Raw genomic sequence first — 19,447 nt, forward strand, 5'->3', positions numbered from 1 at the left:
TTCGCGCACAGCCTGTCGTGATCAGAGCGGGACCCCTTGGCACGGGTCTCTCAGGACTTTGCCCAGCCACGTTGAGCAGATCTCGAGAGGTGGAGATGCCGCAACCCAACATCTCTCATGGGCTTGTTGGACAGGAGAGGCTGTGAGGACCCCACAGGATAAGGGGGTGAGGCTGGAGAGCGATTGCTGACCGCCTTTTGGAAGCCCCGCTTGGGTGGATGCAGCGCAGCACCCAAATGCCTCCGGCATCCTTTGAGGTCCCCCATGGCCCTGCCAGCCTTCTGGCTTGGCCCCAGAGAGGTGAGGGAGCGCAGGGTGGGAGGATGCCGAGCAAAGGAGAATGCCATCGGTGTGGGTCCTGGCTGCTCCCCGCAGCTGTGGGGTGGGCCGTGGCCATCTGCATGGTGTGTAGGACACGGCCATGGTGGGGCAGGCTGGAAGAAGAGAGCGCCGCTCTGCAAAACGCCAGGAGGAAGCAACAAGGACCCCTCCCGCCCTGCCACTTGCCGAAGCCCGGGCTTCAACCAGGGACCTTTAGATCTTCAGTCTAACGCTCTCCCAGCTGAGCTACTTCGGCCCTGCCCTGAGAGCTTTTGTTCGCTCACAGCAGAGCCGTGCCAGAGCGGAGGCCAAGGCGCAGGAGGTGCCTGCAGCAAGCTGTATGTTGCCTGGACATTGCCGGGCTCTGGATGTTCCTGCTGACCATTGCCCAACTTGCTCTGCTCTTGTTCTCCAGGCACGGGTTGGATGGCACCTGCTGTGTGGGTGTGGGGGGCAATGCCTGAACCAGTCCTTGTTCTGCCCGCCGTAAAACTAACACACCTACAGGTCCTCCCTCGTCCGCAGAAATCCACCAATGTCCCCACAGGTGGCTTGACATGCCTCCAGTCATTGGGAATGCCCCAGGATGGCCAACGGCAGCATCTCCAAAGAGCACTTTCCTCCCAAAGCCTCGCGAGGGAAGCTCCACGGGTGCGTGCGCACGTCCACTTGGTTGAGGTGGTCCCGAGGGTGTCTTGACACGTTCTGCCAAACGCTGATGGTGGAGGGCATCTCAGGAGTTTCGCGCACAGCCTGTCGTGATCAGAGCGGGACCCCTTGGCACGGGTCTCTCAGGACTTTGCCCAGCCACGTTGGGCAGATCTCGAGAGGTGGAGATGCCGCAACCCAACATCTCTCATGGGCTTGTTGGACAGGAGAGGCTGTGAGGACCCCACAGGATAAGGGGGTGAGGCTGGAGAGCGATTGCTGACCGCCTTTTGGAAGCCCCGCTTGGGTGGATGCAGCGCAGCACCCAAATGCCTCCGGCATCCTTTGAGGTCCCCCATGGCCCTGCCAGCCTTCTGGCTTGGCCCCAGAGAGGTGAGGGAGTGCAGGGTGGGAGGATGCCGAGCAAAGGAGAATGCCATTGGTGTGGGTCCTGGCTGCTCCCCGCAGCTGTGGGGTGGGCCGTGGCCATCTGCATGGTGTGTAGGACACGGCCATGGTGGGGCAGGCTGGAAGAAGAGAGCGCCGCTCTGCAAAACGCCAAGAGGAAGCAACAAGGACCCCTCCCGCCCTGCCACTTGCCGAAGCCCGGGCTTCAACCAGGGACCTTTAGATCTTCAGTCTAACGCTCTCCCAGCTGAGCTACTTCGGCCCTGCCCTGAGAGCTTTTGTTCGCTCACAGCAGAGCCGTGCCAGAGCGGAGGCCAAGGCGCAGGAGGTGCCTGCAGCAAGCTGTATGTTGCCTGGACATTGCCGGGCTCTGGATGTCCCTGCTGACCATTGCCCAACTTGCTCTGCTCTTGTTCTCCAGGCACGGGTTGGATGGCACCTGCTGTGTGGGTGTGGGGGGCAATGCCTGAACCAGTCCTTGTTCTGCCCGCCGTAAAACTAACACACCTACAGGTCCTCCCTCGTCCGCAGAAATCCACCAATGTCCCCACAGGTGGCTTGACATGCCTCCAGTCATTGGGAATGCCCCAGGTTGGCCAACGGCAGCATCTCCAAAGAGCACTTTCCTCCCAAAGCCTCGCGTGGGGACTTTGCCCAGCCATGTTGGGCAGATCTCGAGAGGTGGAGATGCCGCAACCCAACATCTCTCATGGGCTTGTTGGACAGGAGAGGCTGTGAGGACCCCACAGGATAAGGGGGTGAGGCTGGAGAGCGATTGCTGACCGCCTTTTGGAAGCCCCGCTTGGGTGGATGCAGCGCAGCACCCAAATGCCTCCGGCATCCTTTGAGGTCCCCCATGGCCCTGCCAGCCTTCTGGCTTGGCCCCAGAGAGGTGAGGGAGCGCAGGGTGGGAGGATGCCGAGCAAAGGAGAACGCCATCGGTTTGGGTCCTGGCTGCTCCCCGCAGCTGTGGGGTGGGCCGTGGCCATCTGCATGGTATGTAGGACACGGCCATGGTGGGGCAGGCTGGAAGAAGAGAGCGCCGCTCTGCAAAACGCCAGGAGGAAGCAACAAGGACCCCTCCCGCCCTGCCACTTGCCGAAGCCCGGGCTTCAACCAGGGACCTTTAGATCTTCAGTCTAACGCTCTCCCAGCTGAGCTACTTCGGCCCTGCCCTGAGAGCTTTTGTTCGCTCACAGCAGAGCCGTGCCAGAACGGAGGCCAAGGCGCAGGAGGTGCCTGCAGCAAGCTGTATGTTGCCTGGACATTGCCGGGCTCTGGATGTCCCTGCTGACCATTGCCCAACTTGCTCTGCTCTTGTTCTCCAGGCACGGGTTGGATGGCACCTGCTGTGTGGGTGTGGGGGGCAATGCCTGAACCAGTCCTTGTTCTGCCCGCCGTAAAACTAACACACCTACAGGTCCTCCCTCGTCCGCAGAAATCCACCAATGTCCCCACAGGTGGCTTGACATGCCTCCAGTCATTGGGAATGCCCCAGGACGGCCAACGGCAGCATCTCCAAAGAGCACTTTCCTCCCAAAGCCTCGCGAGGGAAGCTCCACGGGTGCGTGCGCACGTCCACTTGGTTGAGGTGGTCCCGAGGGTGTCTTGACACGTTCTGCCAAACGCTGATGGTGGAGGGCATCTCAGGAGTGTCGCGCACAGCCTGTCGTGATCAGAGCGGGACCCCTTGGCACGGGTCTCTCAGGACTTTGCCCAGCCACGTTGGGCAGATCTCGAGAGGTGGAGATGCCGCAACCCAACATCTCTCATGGGCTTGTTGGACAGGAGAGGCTGTGAGGACCCCACAGGATAAGGGGGTGAGGCTGGAGAGCGATTGCTGACCGCCTTTTTGAAGCCCCGCTTGGGTGGATGCAGCACAGCACCCAAATGCCTCCGGCATCCTTTGAGGTCCCCCATGGCCCTGCCAGCCTTCTGGCTTGGCCCCAGAGAGGTGAGGGAGCGCAGGGTGGGAGGATGCCGAGCAAAGGAGAATGCCATCGGTGTGGGTCCTGGCTGCTCCCCGCAGCTGTGGGGTGGGCCATGGCCATCTGCATGGTGTGTAGGATACGGCCATGGTGGGGCAGGCTGGAAGAAGAGAGCGCCGCTCTGCAAAACGCCAGGAGGAAGCAACAAGGAGCCCTCCCGCCCTGCCACTTGACGAAGCCCGGGCTTCAACCAGGGACCTTTAGATCTTCAGTCTAACGCTCTCCCAGCTGAGCTACTTCGGCCCTGCCCTGAGAGCTTTTGTTCCCCTCACAGCAGAGCCGTGCCAGAGCGGAGGCCAAGGTGCAGGAGGTGCCTGCAGCAAGCTGTATGTTGCCTGGACATTGCCGGGCTCTGGATGTCCCTGCTGACCATTGCCACACTTGCTCTGCTCTTGTTCTCCAGGCATGGGTTGGATGGCACCTGCTGTGTTGGTGTGGGGGGCAATGCCTGAACCAGTCCTTGTTCTGCCCGCCGTAAAACTAACACACCTACAGGTCCTCCCTCGTCCGCAGAAATCCACCAATGTCCCCACAGGTGGCTTGACATGCCTCCAGTCATTGGGAATGCCCCAGGACGGCCAACGGCAGCATCTCCAAAGAGCACTTTCCTCCCAAAGCCTCGCGTGGGGACTTTGCCCAGCCACGTTGGGCAGATCTCGAGAGGTGGAGATGCCGCAACCCAACATCTCTCATGGGCTTGTTGGACAGGAGAGGCTGTGAGGACCCCACAGGATAAGGGGGTGAGGCTGGAGAGCGATTGCTGACCGCCTTTTGGAAGCCCCGCTTGGGTGGATGCAGCACAGCACCGAAATGCCTCTGGCATCCTTTGAGGTCCCCCATGGCCCTGCCAGCCTTCTGGCTTGGCCCCAGAGAGGTGAGGGAGCGCAGGGTGGGAGGATGCCGAGCAAAGGAGAATGCCATCGGTGTGGGTCCCTGCAGCTGTGGGGTGGGCCGTGGCCATCTGCATGGTGTGTAGGACACGGCCATGGTGGGGCAGGCTGGAAGAAGAGAGCGCCGCTCTGCAAAACGCCAGGAGGAAGCAACAAGGACCCCTCCCGCCCTGCCACTTGCCGAAGCCCGGGCTTCAACCAGGGACCTTTAGATCTTCAGTCTAACGCTCTCCCAGCTGAGCTACTTCGGCCCTGCCCTGAGAGCTTTTGTTCCCCTCACAGCAGAGCCGTGCCAGAGCGGAGGCCAAGGCGCAGGAGGTGCCTGCAGCAAGCTGTATGTTGCCTGGACATTGCCGGGCTCTGGATGTCCCTGCTGACCATTGCCCAACTTGCTCTGCTCTTGTTCTCCAGGCACAGGTTGGATGGCACCTGCTGTGTGGGTGTGGGGGGCAATGCCTGAACCAGTCCTTGTTCTGCCCGCCGTAAAACTAACACACCTACAGGTCCTCCCTCGTCTGCAGAAATCCACCAATGTCCCCACAGGTGGCTTGACATGCCTCCAGTCATTGGGAATGCCCCAGGACGGCCAACGGCAGCATCTCCAAAGAGCACTTTCCTCCCAAAGCCTCGCGAGTTAAGCTCCACGGGTGCGTGCGCACGTCCACTTGGTTGAGGTGGTCCCGAGGGTGTCTTGACACGTTCTGCCAAACGCTGATGGTGGAGGGCATCTCAGGAGTGTCGCGCACAGCCTGTCGTGATCAGAGCGGGACCCCTTGGCATGGGTCTCTCAGGACTTTGCCCAGCCACGTTGGGCAGATCTCGAGAGGTGGAGATGCCGCAACCCAACATCTCTCATGGGCTTGTTGGACAGGAGAGGCTGTGAGGACCCCACAGGATAAGGGGGTGAGGCTGGAGAGCGATTGCTGACCGCCTTTTGGAAGCCCTGCTTGGGTGGATGCAGCACAGCACCCAAATGCCTCCGGCATCCTTTGAGGTCCCCCATGGCCCTGCCAGCCTTCTGGCTTGGCCCCAGAGATGTGAGGGAGCGCAGGGTGGGAGGATGCCGAGCAAAGGAGAACGCCATCGGTGTGGGTCCTGGCTGCTCCCCGCAGCTGTGGGGTGGGCCATGGCCATCTGCATGGTGTGTAGGATACGGCCATGGTGGGGCAGGCTGGAAGAAGAGAGCGCCGCTCTGCAAAACGCCAGGAGGAAGCAACAAGGACCCCTCCCGCCCTGCCACTTGACGAAGCCCGGGCTTCAACCAGGGACCTTTAGATCTTCAGTCTAACGCTCTCCCAGCTGAGCTACTTCGGCCCTGCCCTGAGAGCTTTTGTTCCCCTCACAGCAGAGCCGTGCCAGAGCGGAGGCCAAGGTGCAGGAGGTGCCTGCAGCAAGCTGTATGTTGCCTGGACATTGCCGGGCTCTGGATGTCCCTGCTGACCATTGCCACACTTGCTCTGCTCTTGTTCTCCAGGCACGGGTTGGATGGCACCTGCTGTGTGGGTGTGGGGGGCAATGCCTGAACCAGTCCTTGTTCTGCCCGCCGTAAAACTAACACACCTACAGGTCCTCCCTCGTCCGCAGAAATCCACCAATGTCCCCACAGGTGGCTTGACATGCCTCCAGTCATTGGGAATGCCCCAGGTCGGCCAACGGCAGCATCTCCAAAGAGCACTTTCCTCCCAAAGCCTCGCGTGGGGACTTTGCCCAGCCACGTTGGGCAGATCTCGAGAGGTGGAGATGCCGCAACCCAACATCTCTCATGGGCTTGTTGGACAGGAGAGGCTGTGAGGACCCCACAGGATAAGGGGGTGAGGCTGGAGAGCGATTGCTGACCGCCTTTTGGAAGCCCCGCTTGGGTGGATGCAGCGCAGCACCGAAATGCCTCCGGCATCCTTTGAGGTCCCCCATGGCCCTGCCAGCCTTCTGGCTTGGCCCCAGAGAGGTGAGGGAGCGCAGGGTGGGAGGATGCCGAGCAAAGGAGAACGCCATCGGTGTGGGTCCTGGCTGCTCCCCGCAGCTGTGGGGTGGGCCATGGCCATCTGCATGGTGTGTAGGATACGGCCATGGTGGGGCAGGCTGGAAGAAGAGAGCGCCGCTCTGCAAAACGCCAGGAGGAAGCAACAAGGACCCCTCCCGCCCTGCCACTTGCCGAAGCCCGGGCTTCAACCAGGGACCTTTAGATCTTCAGTCTAACGCTCTCCCAGCTGAGCTACTTCGGCCCTGCCCTGAGAGCTTTTGTTCCCCTCAAAGCAGAGCCGTGCCAGAGCGGAGGCCAAGGTGCAGGAGGTGCCTGCAGCAAGCTGTATGTTGCCTGGACATTGCCGGGCTCTGGATGTCCCTGCTGACCATTGCCCAACTTGCTCTGCTCTTGTTCTCCAGGCACGGGTTGGATGGCACCTGCTGTGTGGGTGTGGGGGGCAATGCCTGAACCAGTCCTTGTTCTGCCCGCCGTAAAACTAACACACCTACAGGTCCTCCCTCGTCCGCAGAAATCCACCAATGTCCCCACAGGTGGCTTGACATGCCTCCAGTCATTGGGAATGCCCCAGGACGGCCAACGGCAGCATCTCCAAAGAGCACTTTCCTCCCAAAGCCTCGCGAGGGAAGCTCCACGGGTGCGTGCGCACGTCCACTTGGTTGAGGTGGTCCCGAGGGTGTCTTGACACGTTCTGCCAAACGCTGATGGTGGAGGGCATCTCAGGAGTGTCGCGCACAGCCTGTCGTGATCAGAGCGGGACCCCTTGGCACGGGTCTCTCAGGACTTTGCCCAGCCACGTTGGGCAGATCTCGAGAGGTGGAGATGCCGCAACCCAACATCTCTCATGGGCTTGTTGGACAGGAGAGGCTGTGAGGACCCCACAGGATAAGGGGGTGAGGCTGGAGAGCGATTGCTGACCGCCTTTTGGAAGCCCCGCTTGGGTGGATGCAGCGCAGCACCCAAATGCCTCCGGCATCCTTTGAGGTCCCCCATGGCCCTGCCAGCCTTCTGGCTTGGCCCCAGAGAGGTGAGGGAGCGCAGGGTGGGAGGATGCCGAGCAAAGGAGAATGCCATCGGTGTGGGTCCTGGCTGCTCCCTGCAGCTGTGGGGTGGGCCGTGGCCATCTGCATGGTGTGTAGGACACGGCCATGGTGGGGCAGGCTGGAAGAAGAGAGCGCCGCTCTGCAAAACGCCAGGAGGAAGCAACAAGGACCCCTCCCGCCCTGCCACTTGCCGAAGCCCGGGCTTCAACCAGGGACCTTTAGATCTTCAGTCTAACGCTCTCCCAGCTGAGCTACTTCGGCCCTGCCCTGAGAGCTTTTGTTCCCCTCACAGCAGAGCCGTGCCAGAGCGGAGGCCAAGGCGCAGGAGGTGCCTGCAGCAAGCTGTATGTTGCCTGGACATTGCCGGGCTCTGGATGTCCCTGCTGACCATTGCCCAACTTGCTCTGCTCTTGTTCTCCAGGCACGGGTTGGATGGCACCTGCTGTGTGGGTGTGGGGGGCAATGCCTGAACCAGTCCTTGTTCTGCCCGCCGTAAAACTAACACACCTACAGGTCCTCCCTCGTCCGCAGAAATCCACCAATGTCCCCACAGGTGGCTTGACATGCCTCCAGTCATTGGGAATGCCCCAGGTTGGCCAACGGCAGCATCTCCAAAGAGCACTTTCCTCCCAAAGCCTCGCGTGGGGACTTTGCCCAGCCACGTTGGGCAGATCTCGAGAGGTGGAGATGCCGCAACCCAACATCTCTCATGGGCTTGTTGGACAGGAGAGGCTGTGAGGACCCACAGGATAAGGGGGTGAGGCTGGAGAGCGATTGCTGACCGCCTTTTGGAAGCCCCGCTTGGGTGGATGCAGCACAGCACCCAAATGCCTCTGGCATCCTTTGAGGTCCCCCATGGCCCTGCCAGCCTTCTGGCTTGGCCCCAGAGAGGTGAGGGAGCGCAGGGTGGGAGGATGCCGAGCAAAGGAGAACGCCATCGGTGTGGGTCCTGGCTGCTCCCCGCAGCTGTGGGGTGGGCCATGGCCATCTGCATGGTGTGTAGGATACGGCCATGGTGGGGCAGGCTGGAAGAAGAGAGCGCCGCTCTGCAAAACGCCAGGAGGAAGCAACAAGGACCCCTCCCGCCCTGCCACTTGCCGAAGCCCGGGCTTCAACCAGGGACCTTTAGATCTTCAGTCTAACGCTCTCCCAGCTGAGCTACTTCGGCCCTGCCCTGAGAGCTTTTGTTCCCCTCACAGCAGAGCCGTGCCAGAGCGGAGGCCAAGGCGCAGGAGGTGCCTGCAGCAAGCTGTATGTTGCCTGGACATTGCCGGGCTCTGGATGTCCCTGCTGACCATTGCCACACTTGCTCTGCTCTTGTTCTCCAGGCACGGGTTGGATGGCACCTGCTGTGTGGGTGTGGGGGGCAATGCCTGAACCAGTCCTTGTTCTGCCCGCCGTAAAACTAACACACCTACAGGTCCTCCCTCGTCCGCAGAAATCCACCAATGTCCCCACAGGTGGCTTGACATGCCTCCAGTCATTGGGAATGCCCCAGGACGGCCAACGGCAGCATCTCCAAAGAGCACTTTCCTCCCAAAGCCTCGCGAGGGAAGCTCCACGGGTGCGTGCGCACGTCCACTTGGTTGAGGTGGTCCCGAGGGTGTCTTGACACGTTCTGCCAAACGCTGATGGTGGAGGGCATCTCAGGAGTGTCGCGCACAGCCTGTCGTGATCAGAGCGGGACCCCTTGGCACGGGTCTCTCAGGACTTTGCCCAGCCACGTTGGGCAGATCTCGAGAGGTGGAGATGCCGCAACCCAACATCTCTCATGGGCTTGTTGGACAGGAGAGGCTGTGAGGACCCCACAGGATAAGGGGGTGAGGCTGGAGAGCGATTGCTGACCGCCTTTTGGAAGCCCCGCTTGGGTGGATGCAGCACAGCACCCAAATGCCTCCGGCATCCTTTGAGGTCCCCCATGGCCCTGCCAGCCTTCTGGCTTGGCCCCAGAGACGTGAGGGAGCGCAGGGTGGGAGGATGCCGAGCAAAGGAGAACGCCATCGGTGTGGGTCCTGGCTGCTCCCCGCAGCTGTGGGGTGGGCCATGGCCATCTGCATGGTGTGTAGGATACGGCCATGGTGGGGCAGGCTGGAAGAAGAGAGCGCCGCTCTGCAAAACGCCAGGAGGAAGCAACAAGGATCCCTCCCGCCCTGCCACTTGCCGAAGCCCGGGCTTCAACCAGGGACCTTTAGATCTTCAGTCTAACGCTCTCCCAGCTGAGCTACTTCGGCCCTGCCCTGAGAGCTTTTGTTCCCCTCACAGCAGAGCCGTGCCAGAGCGGAGGCCAAGGTGCAGGAGGTGCCTGCAGCAAGCTGTATGTTGCCTGGACATTGCCGGGCTCTGGATGTCCCTGCTGACCATTGCCCAACTTGCTCTGCTCTTGTTCTCCAGGCACGGGTTGGATGGCACCTGCTGTGTGGGTGTGGGGGGCAATGCCTGAACCAGTCCTTGTTCTGCCTGCCGTAAAACTAACACACCTACAGGTCCTCCCTCGTCCGCAGAAATCCACCAATGTCCCCACAGGTGGCTTGACATGCCTCCAGTCATTGGGAATGCCCCAGGTCGGCCAACGGCAGCATCTCCAAAGAGCACTTTCCTCCCAAAGCCTCGCGTGGGGACTTTGCCCAGCCACGTTGGGCAGATCTCGAGAGGTGGAGATGCCGCAACCCAACATCTCTCATGGGCTTGTTGGACAGGAGAGGCTGTGAGGACCCCACAGGATAAGGGGGTGAGGCTGGAGAGCGATTGCTGACCGCCTTTTGGAAGCCCCGCTTGGGTGGATGCAGCGCAGCACCCAAATGCCTCCGGCATCCTTTGAGGTCCCCCATGGCCCTGCCAGCCTTCTGGCTTGGCCCCAGAGAGGTGAGGGAGCGCAGGGTGGGAGGATGCCGAGCAAAGGAGAATGCCATCGGTGTGGGTCCTGGCTGCTCCCCGCAGCTGTGGGGTGGGCCGTGGCCATCTGCATGGTATGTAGGACACGGCCATGGTGGGGCAGGCTGGAAGAAGAGAGCGCCGCTCTGCAAAACGCCAGGAGGAAGCAACAAGGACCCCTCCCGCCCTGCCACTTGCCGAAGCCCGGGCTTCAACCAGGGACCTTTAGATCTTCAGTCTAACGCTCTCCCAGCTGAGCTAAATCGGCCCTGCCCTGAGAGCTTTTGTTCGCTCACAGCAGAGCCGTGCCAGAGCGGAGGCCAAGGCGCAGGAGGTGCCTGCAGCAAGCTGTATGTTGCCTGGACATTGCCGGGCTCTGGATGTCCCTGCTGACCATTGCCCAACTTGCTCTGCTCTTGTTCTCCAGGCACGGGTTGGATGGCACCTGCTGTGTGGGTGTGGGGGGCAATGCCTGAACCAGTCCTTGTTCTGCCCGCCGTAAAACTAACACACCTACAGGTCCTCCCTCGTCCGCAGAAATCCACCAATGTCCCCACAGGTGGCTTGACATGCCTCCAGTCATTGGGAATGCCCCAGGACGGCCAACGGCAGCATCTCCAAAGAGCACTTTCCTCCCAAAGCCTCGCGAGGGAAGCTCCACGGGTGCGTGCGCACGTCCACTTGGTTGAGGTGGTCCCGAGGGTGTCTTGACACGTTCTGCCAAACGCTGATGGTGGAGGGCATCTCAGGAGTGTCGCGCACAGCCTGTCGTGATCAGAGCGGGACCCCTTGGCACGGGTCTCTCAGGACTTTGCCCAGCCACGTTGGGCAGATCTCGAGAGGTGGAGATGCCGCAACCCAACATCTCTCATGGGCTTGTTGGACAGGAGAGGCTGTGAGGACCCCACAGGATAAGGGGGTGAGGCTGGAGAGCGATTGCTGACCGCCTTTTGGAAGCCCCGCTTGGGTGGATGCAGCGCAGCACCCAAATGCCTCCGGCATCCTTTGAGGTCCCCCATGGCCCTGCCAGCCTTCTGGCTTGGCCCCAGAGAGGTGAGGGAGCGCAGGGTGGGAGGATGCCGAGCAAAGGAGAATGCCATCGGTGTGGGTCCTGGCTGCTCCCCGCAGCTGTGGGGTGGGCCGTGGCCATCTGCATGGTATGTAGGACACGGCCATGGTGGGGCAGGCTGGAAGAAGAGAGCGCCGCTCTGCAAAACGCCAGGAGGAAGCAACAAGGAGCCCTCCCGCCCTGCCACTTGCCGAAGCCCGGGCTTCAACCAGGGACCTTTAGATCTTCAGTCTAACGCTCTCCCAGCTGAGCTACTTCGGCCCTGCCCTGAGAGCTTTTGTTCCCCTCACAGCAGAGCCGTGCCAGAGCGGAGGCCAAGGCGCAGGAGGTGCCTGCAGCAAGCTGTATGTTGCCTGGACATTGCCGGGCTCTGGATGTCCCTGCTGACCATTGCCCAACTTGCTCTGCTCTTGTTCTCCAGGCACGGGTTGGATGGCACCTGCTGTGTGGGTGTGGGGGGCAATGCCTGAACCAGTCCTTGTTCTGCCCGCCGTAAAACTAACACACCTACAGGTCCTCCCTCGTCCGCAGAAATCCACCAATGTCCCCACAGGTGGCTTGACATGCCTCCAGTCATTGGGAATGCCCCAGGTCGGCCAACGGCAGCATCTCCAAAGAGCACTTTCCTCCCAAAGCCTCGCGTGGGGACTTTGCCCAGCCACGTTGGGCAGATCTCGAGAGGTGGAGATGCCGCAACCCAACATCTCTCATGGGCTTGTTGGACAGGAGAGGCTGTGAGGACCCCACAGGATAAGGGGGTGAGGCTGGAGAGCGATTGCTGACCGCCTTTTGGAAGCCCCGCTTGGGTGGATGCAGCGCAGCACCCAAATACCTCCGGCATCCTTTGAGGTCCCCCATGGCCCTGCCAGCCTTCTGGCTTGGCCCCAGAGAGGTGAGGGAGCGCAGGGTGGGAGGATGCCGAGCAAAGGAGAATGCCATCGGTGTGGGTCCTGGCTGCTCCCCGCAGCTGTGGGGTGGGCCGTGGCCATCTGCATGGTATGTAGGACACGGCCATGGTGGGGCAGGCTGGAAGAAGAGAGCGCCGCTCTGCAAAACGCCAGGAGGAAGCAACAAGGACCCCTCCCGCCCTGCCACTTGCCGAAGCCCGGGCTTCAACCAGGGACCTTTAGATCTTCAGTCTAACGCTCTCCCAGCTGAGCTACTTCGGCCCTGCCCTGAGAGCTTTTGTTCGCTCACAGCAGAGCCGTGCCAGAGCGGAGGCCAAGGCGCAGGAGGTGCCTGCAGCAAGCTGTATGTTGCCTGGACATTGCCGGGCTCTGGATGTCCCTGCTGACCATTGCCACACTTGCTCTGCTCTTGTTCTCCAGGCACGGGTTGGATGGCACCTGCTGTGTGGGTGTGGGGGGCAATGCCTGAACCAGTCCTTGTTCTGCCCGCCGTAAAACTAACACACCTACAGGTCCTCCCTCGTCCGCAGAAATCCACCAATGTCCCCACAGGTGGCTTGACATGCCTCCAGTCATTGGGAATGCCCCAGGTCGGCCAACGGCAGCATCTCCAAAGAGCACTTTCCTCCCAAAGCCTTGCGAGGGAAGCTCCACGGGTGCGTGCGCACGTCCACTTGGTTGAGGTGGTCCCGAGGGTGTCTTGACACGTTCTGCCAAACGCTGATGGTGGAGGGCATCTCAGGAGTGTCGTGCACAGCCTGTCGTGATCAGAGCGGGACCCCTTGGCACGGGTCTCTCAGGACTTTGCCCAGCCACGTTGGGCAGATCTCGAGAGGTGGAGATGCCGCAACCCAACATCTCTCATGGGCTTGTTGGACAGGAGAGGCTGTGAGGACCCCACAGGATAAGGGGGTGAGGCTGGAGAGCGATTGCTGACCGCCTTTTGGAAGCCCCGCTTGGGTGGATGCAGCGCAGCACCCAAATGCCTCCAGCATCCTTTGAGGTCCCCCATGGCCCTGCCAGCCTTCTGGCTTGGCCCCAGAGAGGTGAGGGAGCGCAGGGTGGGAGGATGCCGAGCAAAGGAGAATGCCATCGGTGTGGGTCCTGGCTGCTCCCCCAGCTGTGGGGTGGGCCGTGGCCATCTGCATGGTGTGTAGGACATGGCCATGGTGGGGCACGCTGGAAGAAGAGAGCGCCGCTCTGCAAAACGCCAGGAGGAAGCAACAAGGACCCCTCCCGCCCTGCCACTTGCCGAAGCCCGGGCTTCAACCAGAGACCTTTAGATCTTCAGTCTAACGCTCTCCCAGCTGAGCTACTTCGGCCCTGCCCTGAGAGCTTTTGTTCGCTCACAGCAGAGCCGTGCCAGAGCGGAGGCCAAGGCGCAGGAGGTGCCTGCAGCAAGCTGTATGTTGCCTGGACATTGCCGGGCTCTGGATGTCCCTGCTGACCATTGCCCAACTTGCTCTGCTCTTGTTCTCCAGGCACGGGTTGGATGGCACCTGCTGTGTGGGTGTGGGGGGCAATGCCTGAACCAGTCCTTGTTCTGCCCGCCGTAAAACTAACACACCTACAGGTCCTCCCTCGTCCGCAGAAATCCACCAATGTCCCCACAGGTGGCTTGACATGCCTCCAGTCATTGGGAATGCCCCAGGTCGGCCAACGGCAGCCTCTCCAAAGAGCACTTTCCTCCCAAAGCCTCGCGTGGGGACTTTGCCCAGCCACGTTGGGCAGATCTCGAGAGGTGGAGATGCCGCAACCCAACATCTCTCATGGGCTTGTTGGACAGGAGAGGCTGTGAGGACCCCACAGGATAAGGGGGTGAGGCTGGAGAGCGATTGCTGACCGCCTTTTGGAAGCCCCGCTTGGGTGGATGCAGCGCAGCACCCAAATGCCTCCGGCATCCTTTGAGGTCCCCCATGGCCCTGCCAGCCTTCTGGCTTGGCCCCAGAGAGGTGAGGGAGCGCAGGGTGGGAGGATGCCGAGCAAAGGAGAATGCCATCGGTGTGGGTCCTGGCTGCTCCCCGCAGCTGTGGGGTGGGCCGTGGCCATCTGCATGGTGTGTAGGACACGGCCATGGTGGGGCAGGCTGGAAGAAGAGAGCGCCGCTCTGCAAAACGCCAGGAGGAAGCAACAAGGACCCCTCCCGCCCTGCCACTTGCCGAAGCCCGGGCTTCAACCAGGGACCTTTAGATCTTCAGTCTAACGCTCTCCCAGCTGAGCTACTTCGGCCCTGCCCTGAGAGCTTTTGTTCGCTCACAGCAGAGCCATGCCAGAGCGGAGGCCAAGGCGCAGGAGGTGCCTGCAGCAAGCTGTATGTTGCCTGGACATTGCCGGGCTCTGGATGTCCCTGCTGACCATTGCCCAACTTGCTCTGCTCTTGTTCTCCAGGCACGGGTTGGATGGCACCTGCTGTGTGGGTGTGGGGGGCAATGCCTGAACCAGTCCTTGTTCTGCCCGCCGTAAAACTAACACACCTACAGGTCCTCCCTCGTCCGCAGAAATCCACCAATGTCCCCACAGGTGGCTTGACATGCCTCCAGTCATTGGGAATGCCCCAGGTCGGCCAACGGCAGCATCTCCAAAGAGCACTTTCCTCCCCAAGCCTCGCGTGGGGACTTTGCCCAGCCACGTTGGGCAGATCTCGAGAGGTGGAGATGCCGCAACCCAACATCTCTCATGGGCTTGTTGGACAGGAGAGGCTGTGAGGACCCCACAGGATAAGGGGGTGAGGCTGGAGAGCGATTGCTGACCGCCTTTTGGAAGCCCCGCTTGGGTGGATGCAGCGCAGCACCCAAATGCCTCCGGCATCCTTTGAGGTCCCCCATGGCCCTGCCAGCCTTCTGGCTTGGCCCCAGAGATGTGAGGGAGCGCAGGGTGGGAGGATGCCGAGCAAAGGAGAACGCCATCGGTGTGGGTCCTGGCTGCTCCCCGCAGCTGTGGGGTGGGCCGTGGCCATCTGCATGGTGTGTAGGACACGGCCATGGTGGGGCAGGCTGGAAGAAGAGAGCGCCGCTCTGCAAAACGCCAGGAGGAAGCAACAAGGACCTCTCCCACCCTGCCACTTGCTAAAGCCCGGGCTTCAACCAGGGACCTTTAGATCTTCAGTCTAACGCTCTCCCAGATGAGCTACTTCGGCCCTGCCCTGAGAGCTTTTGTTCGCTCACAGCAGAGCCGTGCCAGAGCGGAGGCCAAGGCGCAGGAGGTGCCTGCAGCAAGCTGTATGTTGCCTGGACATTGCCGGGCTCTGGATGTCCCTGCTGACCATTGCCCAACTTGCTCTGCTCTTGTTCTCCAGGCACGGGTTGGATGGCACCTGCTGTGTGGGTGTGGGGGGCAATGCCTGAACCAGTCCTTGTTCTGCCCGCCGTAAAACTAACACACCTACAGGTCCTCCCTCGTCCGCAGAAATCCACCAATGTCCCCACAGGTGGCTTGACATGCCTCCAGTCATTGGGAATGCCCCAGGACGGCCAACGGCAGCATCTCCAAAGAGCACTTTCCTCCCAAAGCCTCGCGAGGGAAGCTCCACGGGTGCGTGCGCACGTCCACTTGGTTGAGGTGGTCCCGAGGGTGTCTTGACACGTTCTGCCAAACGCTGATGGTGGAGGGCATCTCAGGAGTGTCGCGCACAGCCTGTCGTGATCAGAGCGGGACCCCTTGGCACGGGTCTCTCAGGACTTTGCCCAGCCACGTTGGGCAGATCTCGAGAGGTGGAGATGCCGCAACCCAACATCTCTCATGGGCTTGTTGGACAGGAGAGGCTGTGAGGACCCCACAGGATAAGGGGGTGAGGCTGGAGAGCGATTGCTGACCGCCTTTTGGAAGCCCCACTTGGGTGGATGCAGCGCAGCACCCAAATGCCTCCGGCATCCTTTGAGGTCCCCCATGGCCCTGCCAGCCTTCTGGCTTGGCCCCAGAGAGGTGAGGGAGCGCAGGGTGGGAGGATGCCGAGCAAAGGAGAATGCCATCGGTGTGGGTCCTGGCTGCTCCCCGCAGCTGTGGGGTGGGCCGTGGCCATCTGCATGGTATGTAGGACACGGCCATGGTGGGGCAGGCTGGAAGAAGAGAGCGCCGCTCTGCAAAACGCCAGGAGGAAGCAACAAGGACCCCTCCCGCCCTGCCACTTGCCGAAGCCCGGGCTTCAACCAGGGACCTTTAGATCTTCAGTCTAACGCTCTCCCAGCTGAGCTACTTCGGCCCTGCCCTGAGAGCTTTTGTTCGCTCACAGCAGAGCCGTGCCAGAGCGGAGGCCAAGGCGCAGGAGGTGCCTGCAGCAAGCTGTATGTTGCCTGGACATTGCCGGGCTCTGGATGTCCCTGCTGACCATTGCCCAACTTGCTCTGCTCTTGTTCTCCAGGCACGGGTTGGATGGCACCTGCTGTGTGGGTGTGGGGGGCAATGCCTGAACCAGTCCTTGTTCTGCCCGCCGTAAAACTAACACACCTACAGGTCCTCCCTCGTCCGCAGAAATCCACCAATGTCCCCACAGGTGGCTTGACATGCCTCCAGTCATTGGGAATGCCCCAGGACGGCCAACGGCAGCATCTCCAAAGAGCACTTTCCTCCCAAAGCCTCGCGTGGGGACTTTGCCCAGCCACGTTGGGCAGATCTCGAGAGGTGGAGATGCCGCAACCCAACATCTCTCATGGGCTTGTTGGACAGGAGAGGCTGTGAGGACCCCACAGGATAAGGGGGTGAGGCTGGAGAGCGATTGCTGACCGCCTTTTGGAAGCCCCGCTTGGGTGGATGCAGCGCAGCACCCAAATGCCTCCAGCATCCTTTGAGGTCCCCCATGGCCCTGCCAGCCTTCTGGCTTGGCCCCAGAGAGGTGAGGGAGCGCAGGGTGGGAGGATGCCGAGCAAAGGAGAATGCCATCGGTGTGGGTCCTGGCTGCTCCCCGCAGCTGTGGGGTGGGCCGTGGCCATCTGCATGGTATGTAGGACACGGCCATGGTGGGGCAGGCTGGAAGAAGAGAGCGCCGCTCTGCAAAACGCCAGGAGGAAGCAACAAGGACCCCTCCCGCCCTGCCACTTGCCGAAGCCCGGGCTTCAACCAGGGACCTTTAGATCTTCAGTCTAACGCTCTCCCAGCTGAGCTACTTTGGCCCTGCCCTGAGAGCTTTTGTTCGCTCACAGCAGAGCCGTGCCAGAGCGGAGGCCAAGGCGCAGGAGGTGCCTGCAGCAAGCTGTATGTTGCCTGGACATTGCCGGGCTCTGGATGTCCCTGCTGACCATTGCCCAACTTGCTCTGCTCTTGTTCTCCAGGCACGGGTTGGATGGCACCTGCTGTGTGGGTGTGGGGGGCAATGCCTGAACCAGTCCTTGTTCTGCCCGCCGTAAAACTAACACACCTACAGGTCCTCCCTCGTCCGCAGAAATCCACCAATGTCCCCACAGGTGGCTTGACATGCCTCCAGTCATTGGGAATGCCCCAGGACGGCCAACGGCAGCATCTCCAAAGAGCACTTTCCTCCCAAAGCCTCGCGAGGGAAGCTCCACGGGTGCGTGCGCACGTCCACTTGGTTGAGGTGGTCCCGAGGGTGTCTTGACACGTTCTGCCAAACGCTGATGGTGGAGGGCATCTCAGGAGTGTCGCGCACAGCCTGTCGTGATCAGAGCGGGACCCCTTGGCACGGGTCTCTCAGGACTTTGCCCAGCCACGTTGGGCAGATCTCGAGAGGTGGAGATGCCGCAACCCAACATCTCTCATGGGCTTGTTGGACAGGAGAGGCTGTGAGGACCCCACAGGATAAGGGGGTGAGGCTGGAGAGCGATTGCTGACCGCCTTTTGGAAGCCCCGCTTGGGTGGATGCAGCGCAGCACCCAAATGCCTCCGGCATCCTTTGAGGTCCCCCATGGCCCTGCCAGCCTTCTGGCTTGGCCCCAGAGAGGTGAGGGAGCGCAGGGTGGGAGGATGTCGAGCAAAGGAGAATGCCATCGGTGTGGGTCCTGGCTGCTCCCCACAGCTGTGGGGTGGGCCGTGGCCATCTGCATGGTGTGTAGGACACGGCCATGGTGGGGCAGGCTGGAAGAAGAGAGCGCCGCTCTGCAAAACGCCAGGAGGAAGCAACAAGGACCCCTCCTGCCCTGCCACTTGCCAAAGCCCGGGCTTCAACCAGGGACCTTTAGATCGTCAGTCTAACGCTCTCCCAGCTGAGCTACTTCGGCCCTGCCCTGAGAGCTTTTGTTCCCCTCACAGCAGAGCCGTGCCAGAGCGGAGGCCAAGGCGCAGGAGGTGCCTGCAGCAAGCTGTATGTTGCCTGGACATTGCCGGGCTCTGGATGTCCCTGCTGACCATTGCCACACTTGCTCTGCTCTTGTTCTCCAGGCACGGGTTGGATGGCACCTGCTGTGTGGGTGTGGGGGGCAATGCCTGAACCAGTCCTTGTTCTGCCCGCCGTAAAACTAACACACCTACAGGTCCTCCCTCGTCCGCAGAAATCCACCAATGTCCCCACAGGTGGCTTGACATGCCTCCAGTCATTGGGAATGCCCCAGGTCGGCCAACGGCAGCATCTCCAAAGAGCACTTTCCTCCCAAAGCCTCGCGTGGGGACTTTGCCCAGCCACGTTGGGCAGATCTCGAGAGGTGGAGATGCCGCAACCCAACATCTCTCATGGGCTTGTTGGACAGGAGAGGCTGTGAGGACTCCACAGGATAAGGGGGTGAGGCTGGAGAGCGATTGCTGACCGCCTTTTGGAAGCCCCGCTTGGGTGGATGCAGCGCAGCACCCAAATGCCTCCGGCATCCTTTGAGGTCCCCCATGGCCCTGCCAGCCTTCTGGCTTGGCCCCAGAGAGGTGAGGGAGCGCAGGGTGGGAGGATGCCGAGCAAAGGAGAATGCCATCGGTGTGGGTCCTGGCTGCTCCCCGCAGCTGTGGGGTGGGCCATGGCCATCTGCATGGTATGTAGGACACGGCCATGGTGGGGCAGGCTGGAAGAAGAGAGCGCCGCTCTGCAAAACGCCAGGAGGAAGCAACAAGGACCCCTCCCGCCCTGCCACTTGCCAAAGCCCGGGCTTCAACCAGGGACCTTTAGATCTTCAGTCTAATGCTCTCCCAGCTGAGCTACTTTGGCCCTGCCCTGAGAGCTTTTGTTCGCTCACAGCAGAGCCGTGCCAGAGCGGAGGCCAAGGCGCAGGAGGTGCCTGCAGCAAGCTGTATGTTGCCTGGACATTGCCGGGCTCTGGATGTCCCTGCTGACCATTGCCCAACTTGCTCTGCTCTTGTTCTCCAGGCACGGGTTGGATGGCACCTGCTGTGTGGGTGTGGGGGGCAATGCCTGAACCAGTCCTTGTTCTGCCCGCCGTAAAACTAACACAC

At 61.2% G+C, this 19,447-nt stretch overlaps 1 non-coding gene across 1 annotated transcript; it reads right to left on the reverse strand.

Annotated features, from left to right (window-relative positions):
• Nucleotides 1-18,221: 18,221 nt before the first annotated feature.
• Nucleotides 18,222-18,294, reverse strand: TRNAV-GAC (transfer RNA valine (anticodon GAC)). Its single transcript has one exon. It is a non-coding gene; the product is annotated as a tRNA-Val (tRNA).
• Nucleotides 18,295-19,447: the final 1,153 nt, after the last annotated feature.

The sequence above is a fragment of the Rhea pennata genome, chromosome 24, assembly GCF_028389875.1.
Source record: "Rhea pennata isolate bPtePen1 chromosome 24, bPtePen1.pri, whole genome shotgun sequence".
In the NCBI taxonomy this organism is placed as follows: domain Eukaryota; kingdom Metazoa; phylum Chordata; class Aves; order Rheiformes; family Rheidae; genus Rhea; species Rhea pennata.